The sequence below is a fragment of the Lygodium microphyllum genome, chromosome 26, assembly GCF_053477565.2.
Source record: "Lygodium microphyllum isolate KBCC chromosome 26, Lygodium_microphyllum_v1.1.10, whole genome shotgun sequence".
Taxonomy (NCBI): domain Eukaryota; kingdom Viridiplantae; phylum Streptophyta; class Polypodiopsida; order Schizaeales; family Lygodiaceae; genus Lygodium; species Lygodium microphyllum.
The window spans coordinates 46134486-46152722 of record NC_141160.1 but is presented as its reverse complement, the minus strand read 5'-3'; positions in this window follow the sequence as shown (position 1 = coordinate 46152722).

Genomic DNA, 18237 nt, shown 5'->3' with positions numbered 1-18237 from the left:
TGATGCACCCAACAACCCTCGATCCCACGGCCCCACACACTACTACAGGCCAAAGTTATAAAAGTCTAGAAGATTTGGTATGCTTCCAAATTTGTCATGTGTTTGCAAGCATACTTGTTATTGCATAAAGTTGATGTAAGCATATAATCTATAAAAATACGATCACCTCGTAGATTGTGTGGGCATGAACCTTTCTAGTGTTGACATATTATCAAGGAGGATGATGACCTAAGTATTCTAGTAGGCAATGGCATGGACTTGCACAAACCCATCATGTGAACATGTGAACTTTGCTGTCCGAAGAAGTGATGCACCCAATAAGTCTTGGGTCCACAACCCCATTACTATGAGCCAAAGTGTTAAAATAAAAAAGATTTGGTATGCTTCCAAATTTGTCATTTGTGTTTGCAAGCATAAGCGTGATTGCATAAAGTTGGTGTGTGCATATGATCTATGAAAATACGATCACTTCCTAGATCATGTGGACAATGAACTTTTCAATCTAGACATACATAGCTATTTGTCATCCTTTGGTTTAAAAGATTTGTTAAGCAATCTCTAAGAGCTATTTGTATCATAGAGTAGTGATATCATATTAAAGGTCACCTTAGGCCTATCCTCGTCTCTTTGAGGTGCTATTGTGCTAGGTTCCAAAGATGTTAGTGTGGCATTGAGTTTTGAGGAAGAAGTTAAGAGAGGAAAGGAATTGCAAAGATGTGAATCTTGTTTGCAGTGGATCTTTATGAGAAGTGGAGTTTCTCATTCCAAATAATTAGATGGGTAAATTTATAAAAATCTTGTTAGTATTCTTGGTGTTGGATTCAAAGAATTAGGGAAAAGGGGTTCATTTTTGAGTTCTTTATGTAAGGCATTCTAAGACTTAACAATTGGTGTATCAAGCCCTAGATTATTAATGTGCATTGTACGAACCATTAGAAGATGTACATAAGAAGATATCCTTGTGGGTTGTGTCACCTAAGTAGAAAAATTGGCAAAGCAAGAATCTTGTTGGACTCACTCCATCATTATAGTCTCAATGAAGTGTAGAGTTGAGTGGAAGCACTTGATGTTCAATTGACTTAGGTTAGGTTATTCATTTCTCTTGGTATTTTGTCATCATGGCAATGTTATTATTAGCAATAATATGACATATATAGTCATCTCCTACTAGTCTTAGTTTGAGTTAGATGCTAACTTTTGGAGCTCTAATATTGAGATTGTTTATCATTTTGCCCTAAACATTTTTAGTGGAGGTGGGATCAATGCATTTCTAGTTTGGAATAGTGGCTACATTAGTTCTAGGGCATGTTGATCATATTGGCTATATTTTGGGCATCTACGTTAGGTTGGCTAGATTTTGACTATTTTGATCATAAATCTTAGCCCATAGTCCATTTTTTCAATCATTCCATCAGTTCATCTTCTTAGCTAGCCGTTGTCATTATCAACTTTCGTCTTCATATAGTGCCCAAATTAATGCCTAGAGTTGCATATTGGAGCTGATAGAGATCAGCCATTATATTGTTAGTCTTAGTCAAATAGTTCATTCTCTACCTTCCTATCTCTCTCACCTCACTTCGTGTTCACTTTCCTTTTAGTTTTGCAATTAGATGGTGTCATTTGCCTTGGTGGTAGCCAAAGTTTATGAAGAGGTCAACTACCCACCTTCCTACTAGTTAAGCATCATCAACCATTGGATTGCTCTTTCGTTTTTAGCCTTTTTTGCATTACTTTAAGCTCTCCTTGCATTTTTGCTAGCCTTTTTGCTACCTTTTGTAATTTCCTTACCTCCTCATCTCCTAACTCTTTCTCTACCTTTTTGCTAGCCTTATCTAATTTCCTTACCTCCTCATCTCCTAAGCCTTCAACATGTTCTTTTCATGATGTCTTTTCCAATGTTGATGATCTTATACTGATATACTAGGAGGATTTTTTGATGTTGGTGCTTTTCTTGCCTAGGGGCCCTTAATAGCTTCCTCTATAATCCCTCATGATGCCCTCAAATCCCACCAATGTAGCTTTTGTTGTGGCATTTTTTCTTTCTACACTTATTTACTACTAATGTGGTTTCAAAATCTTCAAGTTCTTGTTTTCCTGTACACAGCTTTGACCATTGCATGGCATTAGGGCCAAAATGTTTCAAAAAAAGCACTTGTAAGGAAATGATTAAGTTAGAAATTATTTGAGATTTTAGAAGAATAAACTCTTCAAATTTGGCCATTCAGATGTGATTAATGAAAGAATATATTGTCCATTTAAGAGGTTAGTCACTAAATGCTTAAGGTCCTTAACTCATGTTAGGGGTCACTTTTTGGTAATTGGCTATCACATTTTTCCACCAAAATCATGTTTGTTTTTTGTCCCTAATCATTTGAATTGTCATTCTCTCCTCTTCTATTGTATTTCTTGTTTCTCATACTAGGCTATACCCTATCATAATTTTTCTCATAAAATCTTATATGTTTCTTTCTTCATGGTCATCTTAAATATCATTCTTTCCTCTTCTCTTTTGTTCCTTCTCTCCTATGTTTTGTTATAGAAGAGATCAAACTTAGAGAAGAACCAACTACATCTGCTGCAATAGATGAGTTGGAGATATCATGTCTTTGTCAAAAGCTCATGTAGAATGTATACAATGTGTTTTCTATAGAAAAAAAAAAACTAATTTAGCAAAAGGGTGGTCTTCTTTGTTTCAAACCTTTGTGTCCTCGCTTAGGTAACGATGCACACTTTTGAGACTCTTATTATTTTTTAATTGATAACACCAATATCTAATTATTTTATACATAAGCCAAAGAGAAATAAGATTGAGATGCTATCATTGCACATACAAGCCATGTAGAAAGAAGAAAACATATTATTATTAAAAATATGTTTAGATAATATTTATCATTATTATTACATATATTTTTACATAAAGTGGCTTTATAGCAAGTGTAGACACTAATGTAACTTGTAATGGTAGTATGAAACTAATCAATTGTTTTCAAAAGGTAATGTTTTAATGGCTTCACCTACTTGTTTGCAATGTGTCTTTGCTATAGATAATCACTCTTGCACCATGCTAGCCACCATTTGTTGAGATGTCGAGATTTATATGAGCTAGCATCCACTACATGCCTTGGTGATGTGGCATGATATTATTCACTGGTGTGTTAGGTGAATGACATGAGGATATGCCAATGATTCTATAGTTGGATTACACCCATGTAGTCCATCCTTGGTTATGACACATTTATTGTGCCACCTCTTCTTTCTAAATATGAGTGCATGTATATATGTTGTCGTACTTTCATATCAGTCTCTTATCATGCTATAGACTTAGTTCTTTTAATTGGAAGAAGAAGAAAAAAAAAGAAAGAAGAAAAAGAAGATTCAAGCCCTATCTCGTGCTCAAGTTTGCATTGCTTTTGTATGTGTGTACGCTCTTAGTAGGTGCTTCACCTCTCTTTCCTCTTGTCTATTTTTATGGTATCAAAGCCATCCCATGGCTACACAGAGCTCATTTGAAGGCTGAGGTGAAGGCATTGGAGTAGGAAAGTAAGCAAGGAAGCAAAGGGCAAGAAGCTTTTCCACCTTGCTCGATTTGCCTTAGATTATAGCCGTGCAAGAGGCTCTTGAAGCTGGTTGGGTTGCAATCTCTGATTGTGGTGAAACTTGATGAGCAAGAAGAATGGTGTATATATTGTAGATTCATTCCTTTAGGATGTTCTTGCTATGAATTTTGGCATTTGAGGTCATTTTGGCCTCCTTTTTGGACTTGCAATGGCCTTGACAGTAGTTTTTGGGTATACTATAGTTTTGACTGTGTTTGCCATTCATAGGTACATTGGTTATAGAGTTTGAATTTGTAGGGTTTAAGGTGTTTACTGACATGAAATAAATTTGCATACAGATTGTAGATTGCAGTTACTATTATGTAGTTAAGTGAAAAAGACTGCATGTTTAGTTGCGGTGCACTTGGCATAAGCTTGCTTGTGGATTGTAGGTTTTTGCAAGGGTTTTTGTTTTGTCAAAATGTTTGAAAACTTCAACTAGATTGTTAATGAGAAAATTGATAATAATAATTATCATGCATGGAAGTTTAGGATGATAAATTTCTTGAAGGGCAAAGGTGTTTGGAATTACATTGAAGGAGACATGGTAGTAGCACTTGAAGTTCATGCACGAAAGGCTATTGTAGAATAGTTAAAGGCTAAGAAAGATTAGGAGAAGACATAGAGTAAAGTAATATATTGGCTATCTATTAGTGTCACATAAAACATAATGGTCGATTTGTAGGAATCTTACATCCCCACTATTGCATGTAAGAATTTGACAAGGCTGCTTGAAGTAAATACAAAGATTAGAAATCTATAGCTCAAGTCAAAGCTAAACCAAGGAAAAAGAGAAAACTTGTCCATTAATGATTATGCCTTGAAGATCAAGAGTATTTTGGAAGCTCTTGGATTTATCAGTGTGGTAATTGATGATGATGGTATTATGTGTGCATACTTAGATAGACTTGGAGATGAACATAAGAGCTTTAGGTCATCTATAAATATAAGGGATGATATCCTTGATTTTGCACACTTGGTTTCTATATTGATACGAGGAGAAAATCCATCAAAGTAAGAACAAGTATAAATAGGTGTTTTACTCTACTCTAATAGAGATAGAGGTCATAAGCAGAGACCAAGGTGGTGGTCATGGTGGTCAAGGTTATGATGCATAGCAAAATAGAGGAGGACAGTCTTGAGGAAGGGGGAGCCAAAGAGAGCAAGGTACAAACTCTAGAGTACTGCATTGTGGTTAAAAAGGCCACATTTCTAAAAATTGATTAAAAAAAAGCTAAAATTAGAAATGAAAAAAAGTAGCAAGATAACTATGCATCCAGTATAGTAGAAACAATGATGATAGAAGTGAATAGTTGTTTGTTATGCAACACTTTATGAACACTATGATTGTTGATGGTTTATCAAAGAATGATATATAGTAAGTAGATTCAGGTTCCTCTAACCGTATGACTTCTTATGGAGAGTGGTTTAGAGAGACGCACAAGCTAGAGGCTCTGGGTTATATGGAGATAGGGGATGATACATCTCATCCTATTACACATGTTGGAAATGTTCCTTTGAGTATGCTGGATGGAGTTGCATGTACCAAATATTACAAAAAATTTTGGTTTCAGTTGGTCAGATGGTAGAATAGGGATTGCAAGTTCGATTCACATATGATAGTTGTTAACGTCTTTAAAAAAAAATACAGGTTGATTGCAAAAGGGAAACATGTTGGCAGATTGTTTACTCTTGATGTTAGTCTATTTGAAATGGATGCTGCCATGTTTGGATAGGATTTAGGTGTTGTGGCTGATATTGAAATTTGGTATAAGAGAATTGATCATGTGAATGTGTAGTGGTTAAAAGACATGTGGTCAAAACAAATTGTGGATGGCTTGCCTAAGCTTAGAGTTGATGGGATGCACAAAGTAGATGAAGCATGTCAACTTGGAAAGCAAGCAAGGCATGCATTTTCACATGAAAGGTATGTATGTATGCAAGAAGCTACTTGAATTGATACATTCTGATGTGTAGGGCCCTATAAAGATTGCAACTTTGAGCAGTCGCAGGTATTATGCTTCCTGTATTGATGATCATACTCACAAAGTATGGGTTTACTTCATGCATGAGAGAAGTGAGGTATTTACTCACTTTAAAAGCTTGAAGGCTTTGGTTGAGAAAGAGACATGCCTGCATATTAAATGCCTAAGATTAGATGGAGAGGAGAATATCTCTCTAATGAGCTTTTTGATTTTTTTTACAAAAGAATAGTATATAGAGGAAATATACATGTAGATCTACTCCATAGCAAAATGGAGTTGCTATTGAGTGGAAAAACAAATATATTGTAGAGGTGGCTTGTGCATAGGGGGTCACAAAGCTTTATTTTATGATAAAAAATATGAGTCGCTAGGTTACAATCTTTTGTCTTAACGCAAGTTGACCATACAACCAATGGAAAAGGTCAAGTAGAGTGATACTTGTCTCATTACTATTGGGCTGAAGCAGTTGTTACTATTATATATAATGTGAACATGACGCCCACTACTGTTGTACATGGTAGACATCCAAAGAGAAGTTTATAAGTAGAAAGCCAAATTTGTCCCATCTAAAAGTATTCGAATGTATTGCTTATGTACATATTCTTGATGATTTGCATAGTAAATTGGATCCCAAAGCAGAAAAATTAGTATTTGTTGGATATTCTCGAGAAAAAGTGATATAGAAGTTATAACCCTGTTACATGTGAGCTGAGAGTTAGAAAGGATGCTGTTTTTTATGAAATGAGTAGCTAGTATAGTTATGTGCACAATGTAGTCGGGGTTGATGAGCATGAGAGTGTGGATGTGCAAAAAACACGTAAGCAATCATAGACATTAATTGGACCACAAAAGTCTCCTAGTCATGCTTCTATTGATAGATCTTGGAGTGGTAGATTGAGGTCACACGTTATTTCACCAAGTACATCATAGATGCCAAGAAAAGGTAAAGAGAAAGTTGGGGACTCACCTTGTGATAGATGTATCATCACGTTTCTCTCATGTTGATGCTAGTTCAGATGGCTCTGAGTAGAGCTTAGATGAGGAGTTTGGGATCCCATCTATTAAAGCACCTAGTGTGCGGAAGGCACAAGAGGATGTTAAAGCACTTAGTAGTAATCTAGGTCCATACAGGTCAAGTAGAGCGAGAAAGACAATGGAGTGATTGACATATGATAGCTATGTAGCTCATCACTATGCATACATGGCTAAGGTTGCACAAGATGTGGAATCCACTTGTTTTAAGGATGCAGTAGGTAATGAGTATTGGGATCATGCTATGATGAAAAATGGCTATACTTATGGATAATGACGTATGGGGGTTAGTGCCCTTACCTAAAGGCAATAAAGCTATTTGCTAGAAATGGGATTACAAGGTCAAAGCATAAGTTAGATGGATCTATTGAGTGTTATAAGGCATGGTTAGTTGCCAAAGTGTATGCATAGATGCTATTACGAAAGTGGTGATCGAGAGCGCAAGTCTCACTCACAACCCGATAACGAGACATTAAGGAGTGCCAGTTGGGAAAATTGACTTTATCGGATGCACAACACAACTTTGAAAAATTTAAATGTTCGACAAACACCTCAAGCCACACATGAAAACAAGACAACACTCAATGCCTCTTGTAGCTCAAACAACTAAAACCCAAATTCGGATAGAGCATCACTCAAACACCCACGAAGTTCAAAAAACACTAACACTTTGCAAAAAGTTCAAAACAAACTTTGAAGACAAATCCAACATCGTGGAAATTTCATACCTTGATAACCTTGGGCCGTCACTCGGTGCTTTGACATCCAAATTCTCTAACTTCACAAGTTAGCACAACAAGAGTTTGCTCTTGCACGCGGCCCTCCTCTCACCTCTCACACACATAGGCACACATACAATTGGAATTGAGGTGGAAGGCCCTTAACTCTTTCTTCTCCTCTTCTTTTATAGTTTTTTGAGATACTTATACGTTGGTCTTGCTTTTTGCTTTTCAAAAAAGCCTTAGAACATTAAGACTAAGCTTAAGAGCTTATGCTTTTACTTTAGACTTACAGCTTCATCATTTCAAAAGCTAACTTAAGCTTTAAAGCTTTTTTTGGTCGCCATCCTGCGCTCAAAAACTTCTGGACTGCCTGCGATTCATAGAATATGCCGCCTCGTCTTTCAATGATTAATGCGATGTCACATGCCATGGCCTGTGATCAAGCCGCCATTCGAAAACTTAGAGTCATGATAATACGTTTACAGCAAAGTAGGGCTGAATCCTCATACGCTATCTGATAACGTGGTTGAGAGCAACGTCGAGCTCCTGACTTATCAACTCATTCCTCAGCCTCATTGCAATCGGCTCTGCATCCCGCATTAAGCCCCAGAAAAACATGGCTTGTACCTCTCCAAAACAACGACACCGCCCACATTATCAACTTTTGCAGTCATGTCTCATCCAAATGCATAATATTTCATGCAGTCATGTCTCATCCAAATGCATAATATTTCATGTCGGCCATCCTTGCAGCCCTCAAATCCGCTGAACACCTCCTGTCGCAAAACATAGAGACCTCTTGTAGATGCGAGCATGATATTCCAGCTCCCGATCCTCCCATTAATGCTTCAGCAGAATCCCCTCCTTCATCCCTCCAAGAATCCTCGACCATGGCCAATCATGCGCCCTCGGAATATGCCATTATTGCATGTGTTAATGCCACCATTTTCCTTTACTTTTGCCATCATTCTGCATCCTGCACAGTCGCATCAACGGACTGCGTTGAAATGCCCACTTCTGCTTTGAAGAAACCGTCGTTATGTTGCGTGCCATTCAAATCATGATGCTAATTAGCTGATCCTTGTTTGCATGTGCAATCATAATCTCCTCACATATGTTTTTCTGTTGAAAGCTAAACATTGACAGGCAATATTATCTTTGCATTCATCACCATCTCCACAAAATTCAGCTAAAAATTTGCAACCTTTAAAATGGTAAACCTAGCAAGCTGAGAAAGTTTGCCCATCTCTAGTCTTTGCCCAACAATCTCCATTATTTATTTTGCATCTCCCAGGCCTTGAGCTTCGCAATATGTATGCCTATCACCCTAGAATTGAATGCTTTGAACAACAAGACATTCATAGACACACCCTCATAAAACATGGAACCACCAAACATGATAGGGCATTCACACCTCACCACCCTTCTAAGCTTTGATTGAATCTGAAATTTCCTTTATGTTTCTTCCCTAGATTTCTTCATAAACTCCAACATGGTGTACAAACCCTTGGAGTCTTAAAGATGATCGTTCTCTTCATATGAACTTGTGTTTCATGCAATGTGCCCTGGCGAGAAATATGGTTTTTGAAATGAACTCCATGCCCAATCATTCATGATTTGAGAAGATATGCAATTTGGAATTCATGCTATGCAAACACTCAAGAAATGCTTACATGAAAAAATATGGATGCACTTGAAGAAATTGTGCCTAGCCTATCTACATGTACTCGTGCGTCATGCATAATGCAAACAAAGTTCCTTGATTAATTTATGATTCCTTATCCTCACCTCTCAATGCTCATCAAGAAGAAATGTTGTTGTACTCCTCTCCACCCACCCAAAATCTCACTGTCACTCAAGAAAATGATGGTTCTGAAGATGTTGACAAGATAAGAACAACCCATCTCACAATTGGTGGCATCCTTCATGACCCTCTAACTCACCCAACCACCTTACACACTCAACCATCGGTTCCTAATTTTGTGATGAATATCCCAAATATCGTGTGTGCAAGAAATGTGCATACTCAATGAAGGTGCTCTCTCATGTGCGCGTGCAACTAAGATTTCCTGCATATAGCTGCAGCAGGCCTCATGCCATGCTAGTGCTTAATGATGGTGCAAAATGTGCTTAATCCCAACCCATGACACGGAAGTATTTGAATAATTTAGGAGACGACCCTTGAGTGCATTGCATCAAACAAGTGCATCGTGAAGTGCTTGTGAACCCATAGTCTCCATGATGTGTAAGAGTCTCGACAAGAAAATATACATTGTTCCACAATGTTTGGTAGCTACTAGCAAACTCTAGCTTCAACCTATCCAAAAAAATACCAAGCTCTCAACCAAGGCTATCAAGTTTCACACTCAACAAATCAAACAAAATGATAGAAACAAATCCTAGGCTAGACAAACACAAGAAATCCGATTACGAAACGACAAAACAAATAGTCACGCAAACAATTAAGGTAACAAAAATCAAACCTAACTACAATTTGACTAGGGATTTTCAATTTTTAGAAAAATGCTTGACAATGGATGGTATTAATTATGAGAAAACCTTTTCTCCAGTGGCTTAAATGGCCACTATAAGGGTTATCATTGTAACAATGGCTACATCAAAAGGTTGGATTATGCATCAAATGGATATTAAGAGTGCCTTCTTATAGGGGGAGTTGCAAGAGAAAGTTTATGTGTAGTAGCCACATGGTTATGTGAACGAGAATCATCTAGATTATGTATGCAATATTTGTAAGGCCTTGTATGGGTTGAAGTAAGCACCTAGGGCATGCCATGACAAGTTTGCAAAATACCTTTGTTAGCATTGGATTTCATAGATTACAGGCTAATCATTCACTCTATGTATGTGAGAGTGATGCATGTATTTTTGTCATATCTATATAAGCAGATAATTTGATCATTATGGATGATACTGAGATAATGATTGATAATGTGAAGAGTCTTGTCAATGTTGAATTTAAGATAAATGATTAAGGAGAGTTGCGCTATTTTCTCAGCACAGAGATAATCATGACTCGAGAGAATATATGAGTATCACAGAGATAGTATGCATTGGATATATTGAAGAAGTATGATATGGCTGATTACAAGCCCATTTCTATACCTTTGGATATTAATGCTAAGATTAGTGCACATGAGGGTGACTTGATTGAGGACGTCATATGTATCTATTTGATGATCACCAGGCCAAACATAAACTACATAGTTGGTTTGGAGAGCTAATTTATGTAGCTTCCACTGAAGTCACATTTGGATGCACTGATCGTGCTTCATTAAGTCCACATTGGACTATGCCTTATTCTATGGTACATGTGTACCATTGGACTTGCATGGTTACACAAATGCAGATTGGGCTGGTAGTATTTCAGACAAGAGATCTACCAGTGGTTTTATGCTTTCCTTTGGCAGTGTTGTTGTTACTTGGAGTAGCAAGAAATAGTTGACAGTTGCCTTTTCTAGTATAGAGGTAGAGTATAGAGGTGCTGCAATTGTAGCATGTAAGTTATCTTGGTTACACAAGCTAATTGGTGATTTGGGGATGTATTTGAATCGAGGTTCATTACCATTTTATTTAGGAGCAAATTATAGCAAGTGATATTGACTTGGTTATGTCAGCATAGAGGATCAAGGTGCTGCTATTTTTACCAAGGCCTTTGGGAGCTGAGAAGCTTTGATGCTTCAGGACTATGATTGGAGTTCACGAGCTTATGCTAAGCTTGAGAGAGAGTGTTGAGATGTTGAGCTCTAAATGAGTTGGCATCCACTATGTGCCTTGGTGATGTGGCATGATGTTATTCACTAGCATATTAGGTGATTGACATGAAGGTACGCTAGTGATTCTATAACTAGATTATACCCACGTAGTCCATCCTTGGTTATGGCACATTTATTGTGCCACCTCTTCTTTTTTAGTGGGTTCACACTTAGTGATCGTATGTATATACGATGTGGTACTTTCATATTACTCTCTTATCATATTGTAGACTTAGTTCTTTTGAGTGGAAGAAAAAGACAAAAGAAGAAGAAGAAGAAGATTTCATTCCTATCTCTTTCTGTACTGGAGCCTCCATTGCTTTTGTGTATGTGTGTGTGCTCTTTGATGCTTCATCTCTCTTTCCTCTTGTCTATTTTTATGGTGTACATTTTTGGAGACTCAATAACTTTCCCCAAAGCTAAGGAGCTCATAATTCTCCCATGTAATTGCATGTGAAAATGTATCTCACCAATTTGTTGTCAACGAGGATGACCTTGTTGATAGAAGGGATAATACTCAAGATACATAGCACCTTGTAGAGAGATTTGAGAATTGCGAGTTAAGTACAAGTAGCACGGTAAGTGAAGCATAGAAGGATATTGAGGAGAAATCCTCCCTACTAGGGTGACATCTCTTCCAAATGCCCCTTAATCCTTTTGCCTATTAATTAGCAAGGATATCTATAACCAATACAACTTGTAATTAAAAAATCATTAGTGATTTTTCATTAAATTAATTGAGTAACATATATTAGCTATTAAAATTTATATCTTGGACATCATATGCTTCAATCTTGGCCTCTTTGGTCAGTCTCTTAATGGATTTAGACTCATCTAAATCTAGCACATTAGACTCATCTAATGTGTTGGGAGAGGGTATGTGAGGTGGAGTGGTTGGCTATCTCATTGCACCCATCTTAGCATAAGATGCCCCTAGAACTTACTTCAAGGTGTTGATTGTGATCACTAGCACATCAATGATATCCTTGATCTATTCAAGGTTGGGGAAGGTGGAGGGAATTAGCAAGGTTGGCATGGTGTCTAGTGAAAATTCACATGTTGTTGCAGGCTTGGGAGAGCTACTAATGTTGACATGGTGTCTAATGAAAACTTACATGTTGTTTCCAACATGGAGAGTTCCTTGTCATCCCTTAGATTGAACATATTCTCAACATTGTGGAGAACAATAAGCTATAAGGCCAACAAAGTTTTTGGCAAGGCTAGATGCCCTTGAGTTCACATCCAGCTTGTCTTGAGCTATAAAGCAAAATTTTGGCACACTCTGAAGGGAAGAATGCTTAAAAGGGAGGACCCTTGACACACACTCTAAAGGGTGGACCCCTTTTAGAAGCTCCCTCTCTCAGACCATTACCAGTGGCCACCCATAGATGAGCCCTTAAGGAGGGCAAGGACCATGGCAAAGCTCTTTTTCAATCTCCCCCTCTTCCTATGCTCTATTGAGCTGCTAGAAATTGGACATCTTTGAGTATGCCACCAACTTGACCCTGTATGTTGATCTATAGAGTAGGGGATTCATTGAGCTCATTAAGGAGGAGCATAAAAGGGGCTTATCCATCAGAGGTATTCATTAGGAAAATTTTGGAGCTAAAAAGGACCTTCTCATTATTGTTCATCAATATTGATATTTTTTTGGTCGCATTTTCTTGATTTCAACACCATGATGTGACTTTTTAAAAGGTTGGGTCTTTAAAGCCACCTCAAAATAAAAAATCCAAAATATTTGAACTTGATTTAAGAGATATTTTAAAAGCATTTTAGTCCAGGTACTTTTTATGTGCATTCCTCTCATAGCTATCATCCTTTCAAGTTGGAGGTTAAAGACCACCTATACCTAGCTGTCTACATTTACTGTATACATAGTGCCCACACACCTGTATATTGCAAGTGGTAGTTTCCATCACTATCACTTTATTCTTTTTATGACAATAGAATAAGGGAAGTCAAGTCACACATTATGACTATTTGAGTTTTCGCATACAATCGTGCTCTCTTTTGCTTGAACCTCTATAGATATTGTATTCTTTTGATTTTGCTTGTGCTCTTACCTCTTGCTTCACCTTTCAATGCGTATTAGAGTGGGCATTCAAGGAGCCTCATTGACATTCACTTCATCCCAAGAAGAGATTCATATCTTCCATAGTAGCCACTCAATGAGGTATGCATCAGCCTCGTTCTCTAATCAACCCCATTCTTTCTAGCAATGATCAGGTACTTTTAAACATTGGTTTGAGTTCCAAAAAGTGAGCATTGAGGCTAGTAGCAACAATAATATCCTCCAAGTTAGCCAGCGTGATTTGCATTAGCTATTATGGCTATCCCTTCTCTATTATCTCCAAGCCGATCAAGTTTCAAACATTGCTATAGTTTTGGCTAGTTTCTTGGCACCCTCTTTGACATTGAAAACTTTGAACTTGAGCATTACTTGGAGTATTTGAGGTCATCCATTGATCTATTTTGTAGGACATTAGACCTATTGTTCACTATTTGGACATCAAGTATTTGTTTTGATTAATGCTCCATTGATGCTTATGGGGCCCATTTGTTATGCCTAGATGATGCGTTGATGCTTGGGAAAGGCTTTTAGACCAATTAGAGCTTGTTTAGCTCAACATTTGAAGGCTTCTTTGCTGTAATACCTAGTGTATAGTAATCATAAATTATGAAGGCTTATGTATTGAATATCTATAGATACTTTGAGGATGCTACATGGATGTGTTGATGCTTAACATTGATTATTGTGCCTGTATATGCTTATGTTGAGATCTAAACCTTGGATTTGATCTCTTTTGGATATATATTTTCAATGGCTATTTTCTCCAATGGTTTCCTATTTATGTGCTTGGTCACTTATTGTTGGTATATGCACTTGGATGTATTGCTTCATATCTTTGGAACCCAAGTGTTATGAGACATATGTATTGAGCTTTGCTTTGCTCTTAGAAATTATACATTTGCTTTTGTGGGAGTAGTTTGAAATTTTCATTACAAAGCTTAGAATTTTGAGTCAATGGGAGACTTCCAATAACTTCCAATATTAGGGGACTCAAATTTGGTAGATATTAGCACAAAAGAAACAAGTTAAGACATTGTAAACCAAGGGTATAAAGCTAGGAGATTGAAATAGAGATCATTGGGACGAACTTGATGAGTGATGTGAAGTCCATCATTATCTTCTCTTTGTCAAAGTAGGTTTATTTCAATGTTATTGTGACTAAAGGAGGTGCTTATGATTTATGGAAAAAGATATGTGATCTTTATGAAAAGAAAAGTCCTTCTTCATAGTTGTATTGGTTGAAGAAGCTTGTGGACCTTCATACAAACAAGGGCACTCTCATGTCCACTAATTTGAATGACTTCCACTTCATTTTAGCTAGCTTATCTCATAAGGCATTCAATTTGAGGATAACATAAAGTCTTTGTTCTTGCTTGTCACACTACTTGAGTCTTGGGATATTTTCTCTACTGTTATGAGTGTAAATCCTCCTCAAGATGGCTTTAAATACTTTGTTGTAGAGTGTGCATTGGTTACAAAATAAGTGAAAAGGAAGAACATTGATGCAACCCGTACTTCTCATGCACTTATAGTTAGAGGTAGACATGTAATATGCTCGACTAAGAACCCCTCAATTGTACACTTCAATGGTCCATCAAGAGACTTTTCCTAAGTGATGCCACTTGATAATCCTTCGAATAATACATGATATGTTACCTACACTCTCTCAAGTTCACTTCACAATGGAAGGTTTCAACTGCAACCCATACAGTTTGACCTAAATTTGAGTTCCTAATTTGACACTAAGGTCGCCAAACAACTTATCTAGTGTTGATGGTCCTTGAGCCACCACATTCGAAAGTCAACTAGAACTTGTTGAGAAGTAAGCACACGAACTCTCCTTATACTGGAGAGGATAAGGATAGCTAGGTGTAAATGGATTGGAGGATAGGGGAACAAAGGGAAACCCTATATCTTGAACAACTAACTAAGCAAGATCTTATTCTTGTACTTGAGCTCTCTCTCTCCCTCTTGTGCACACTCTCTCATGCTTCCAACTCTGATCTTCAACATGGTATCAGAGTCATCTCTGATCCCTCAGCTTCCCTCTGCCTTTCTACACACCTAAGTGCACAAGAAGAAATCTTGTCTTCTCATTTTCCCTCATTTCCACCATAGCCAGCTTGACCCACCTCTGTTGGAGTCCCTAGTCAAAGCTCACCTCATTGAAACCTAGGAAAACAATAAAGCTTAAATCTATCCTGAGATATTGCATATGTATGATTTCCAACCTTTTTCAACTCTACAACTTTAAAAGTTAGTTATAATTTGTAAGGCTACCAGTTCTGCTATTCGGTTGTTCTTGGCCACTTGTAAAGGACTAGACACTGCCATTGCTTAAGGCAATAGGTAAGACCTTCCTATAATGGCCATGACCTATGCAGATGTAAGGCCTCAAATTTGCAAGTTCAATGGAAAAGATTTCCATCCCTGGCTAGTTCTGGTAAAATATAAAATGATGGAACGAGGCTATTGGCCCTTCATGAAAGGGACCAAAGTGATTGACCCATCCAATCCCCTTGATGTAGAAGATCATAAAAGTGCTCATGCCATCATCATGCTTCATCCCAAACCCAACCTTTCTTTTGAAGTTTGTGAAGAAAGCCTTTCCAACCCTTTTGAAGTTTGTGAAGAAGGCCTTTCCAACCCTTGTGAAGTTTGTGAAGAAAGCCTTTCCAACCCTTGTGCCATTGCCATTCTTTTGAAGTTTGTGAAGAAAGCTTTTCCAACCCTTTTGAAGTTTTGTGAAGAAAGCCTTTCCAACCCTTGTGACTACCCTAACTAATATCCCAAACCCAACCTTGGCAAGTACCATCCAGTCATGCTGCTTGGATGAAGAGAAGAGAAACCATATTGAAGGGACTTCAACATTTACTTCCCATGAGCAACTATTAGTCCATACAGCTTCTACTAAGTGCTCCTTCTATCACAAAAAAGGGCATATTGTAAGCAATTGCTGCAAGAAATATCCTAACAAAATGAAGTGCAATAAATGCAAAAAGACGGGGCATATCACCAGTAAGTGTCCCAACGTTCCAAAAGTACCTAAGGAATTGGAGGCCAACTTTGCCTCTCCCAATCCACAGATGACCGACTCTTTTCAATCTTGTAACACCCTCTACCTATAACCTTCTTTTGTAGCTTGATTTATAAAGGCATCTCATTGTGGATTAAGGGGGGGCATCCTATCATGCTTTATCCAATGCCACCTAGCATTGAGGGGGGTGTTGAGAAGTAAGCATGGGAACTCTCCTTATACTAGAGAGGATAAGGGTAGCTAGGTGTAAATGGATTGGAGGACAAGGGAAAAAAGGGAAACCCTAACCCTAACTCCTCCAGAGGCTATATAAACAGCCTAAACTACACTTTCAATGATGAGGAGAGTGTACTAGTTGTACCTTGAACACTGACTAAGTAAGATCTTATTCTTGTACTTGATCTCTCTCTCTCCCTCTTGTGCACACTCTCTCATGCTTCCAACTCTGATCTTCAATAGAAATGAATCATATTAGGGCCGCACTTGATTCATAGTAGTGAAACTGAGAAATGAGGGAGAGCGATACACATTGACCCTCTTTCCGAGTAAGGTATAATGCTGACTCTGATCCCCTAAAAGGACATCAATTGGGATCGAAGTCAACACACTAGACAATTATGCATTCAACCCTTCCCTATTTCTAGTGCCTTGTAGGAAAACTCTCAGCTCCTCAAGACCACCCATCCAATAGGTGGGTCAGGGATCTTGCCCTATTGTTTTTCTTACGGTATGTGTTTTAGTTATTTAATTATCCTAACACATTTATGTTTAATGTGCAAGGAAAACATCCTCAATTTACCATTAAAACAGATTTATCCACATAAATTATGGTCACAAAGACAAAGATAATGTCAAACAATCCTTTGAAAGTAGTTACAAAACAATGTATTTATCCTACTCCTTTTCCAAGACGCAATGCCAACACAACAATTTGTCCCTTAAATTGAGACTCATGTCCAAATATTAGGCAAAAAATCCACCAATCCACCCTTATTTAGAATTAGGGACTTTTAGGAAGTCCCTAATGCTAAATCCACCAATCCACCCTTATTTAGCATCAGGGACTTCTAGGATGTCCTAGGCTCGTAGGGGTTAGGACCTTGGGTCCTTGACAGACCCAAGGGATTTATAGCCAGAGCCTTGATAGCACCCTTGTCATCTCCTAGCCTAATGTCCTCCCTACATAGAGACCTCTCATATATGGGGCCGATCGGTCCTACTCTTTGGTATGATCAAATGAGCCCCTTAGTAAAGGGCTCCCACCACTAACCTTGGGAGAAGTTTGGTGCATAACCATAAATCCACCCATGAGATATAAGAACTTTCGTACAAATACACAACGAAGGCAATCAACCTATTATCAATAGCTTGGAAAACATCCCTTTTTCATGACATCAATCAGTGCAAAATAGTAATCTACCTATAATATTCATATTACACCATATAACTTCTTGAATAAAGGAGTAACCCTAGGCTTCACATAATTTTTAGGAATTCGTCTTAGAAATAAAACACACATCATAATCAACTATAGGATCATCTTGTCTTGAATGTTATAGATCATAAATTTTTTGAATGAAGGAACATGAGTAAACAACATTGGATTTTCAAGGTTACCACATAGATAGGTAATATACAAGAACACACTATCTTGAATATTATAGGTCACATGTTTCCTAAATCAAGAATAGAAGTACGTGGTATTATATTTTCAAGATTGTTAGATAGATCGATAGCAAATGGCATTAAGTTTTCAGGAAATAAAGTCAAAGTTTCAGGTTTAGCCATAAATAGTTCTAATAGTGGACCATCCTGAAGAATTTGCATTTTTTATGAAGGATAGATCCAAAAAGATGCATATTTATTAGGCTATTCATAAGATGCAACTTAGAAGAACCTAATCAATGCATATTCCATTTTTTAATTCGCCTAAGAATGCATATTGGCTACTAATTTGGATATGCATTAATAAGATAATGTCCGATACCATCACTAACCTAGTTTGAATCACATGTTAA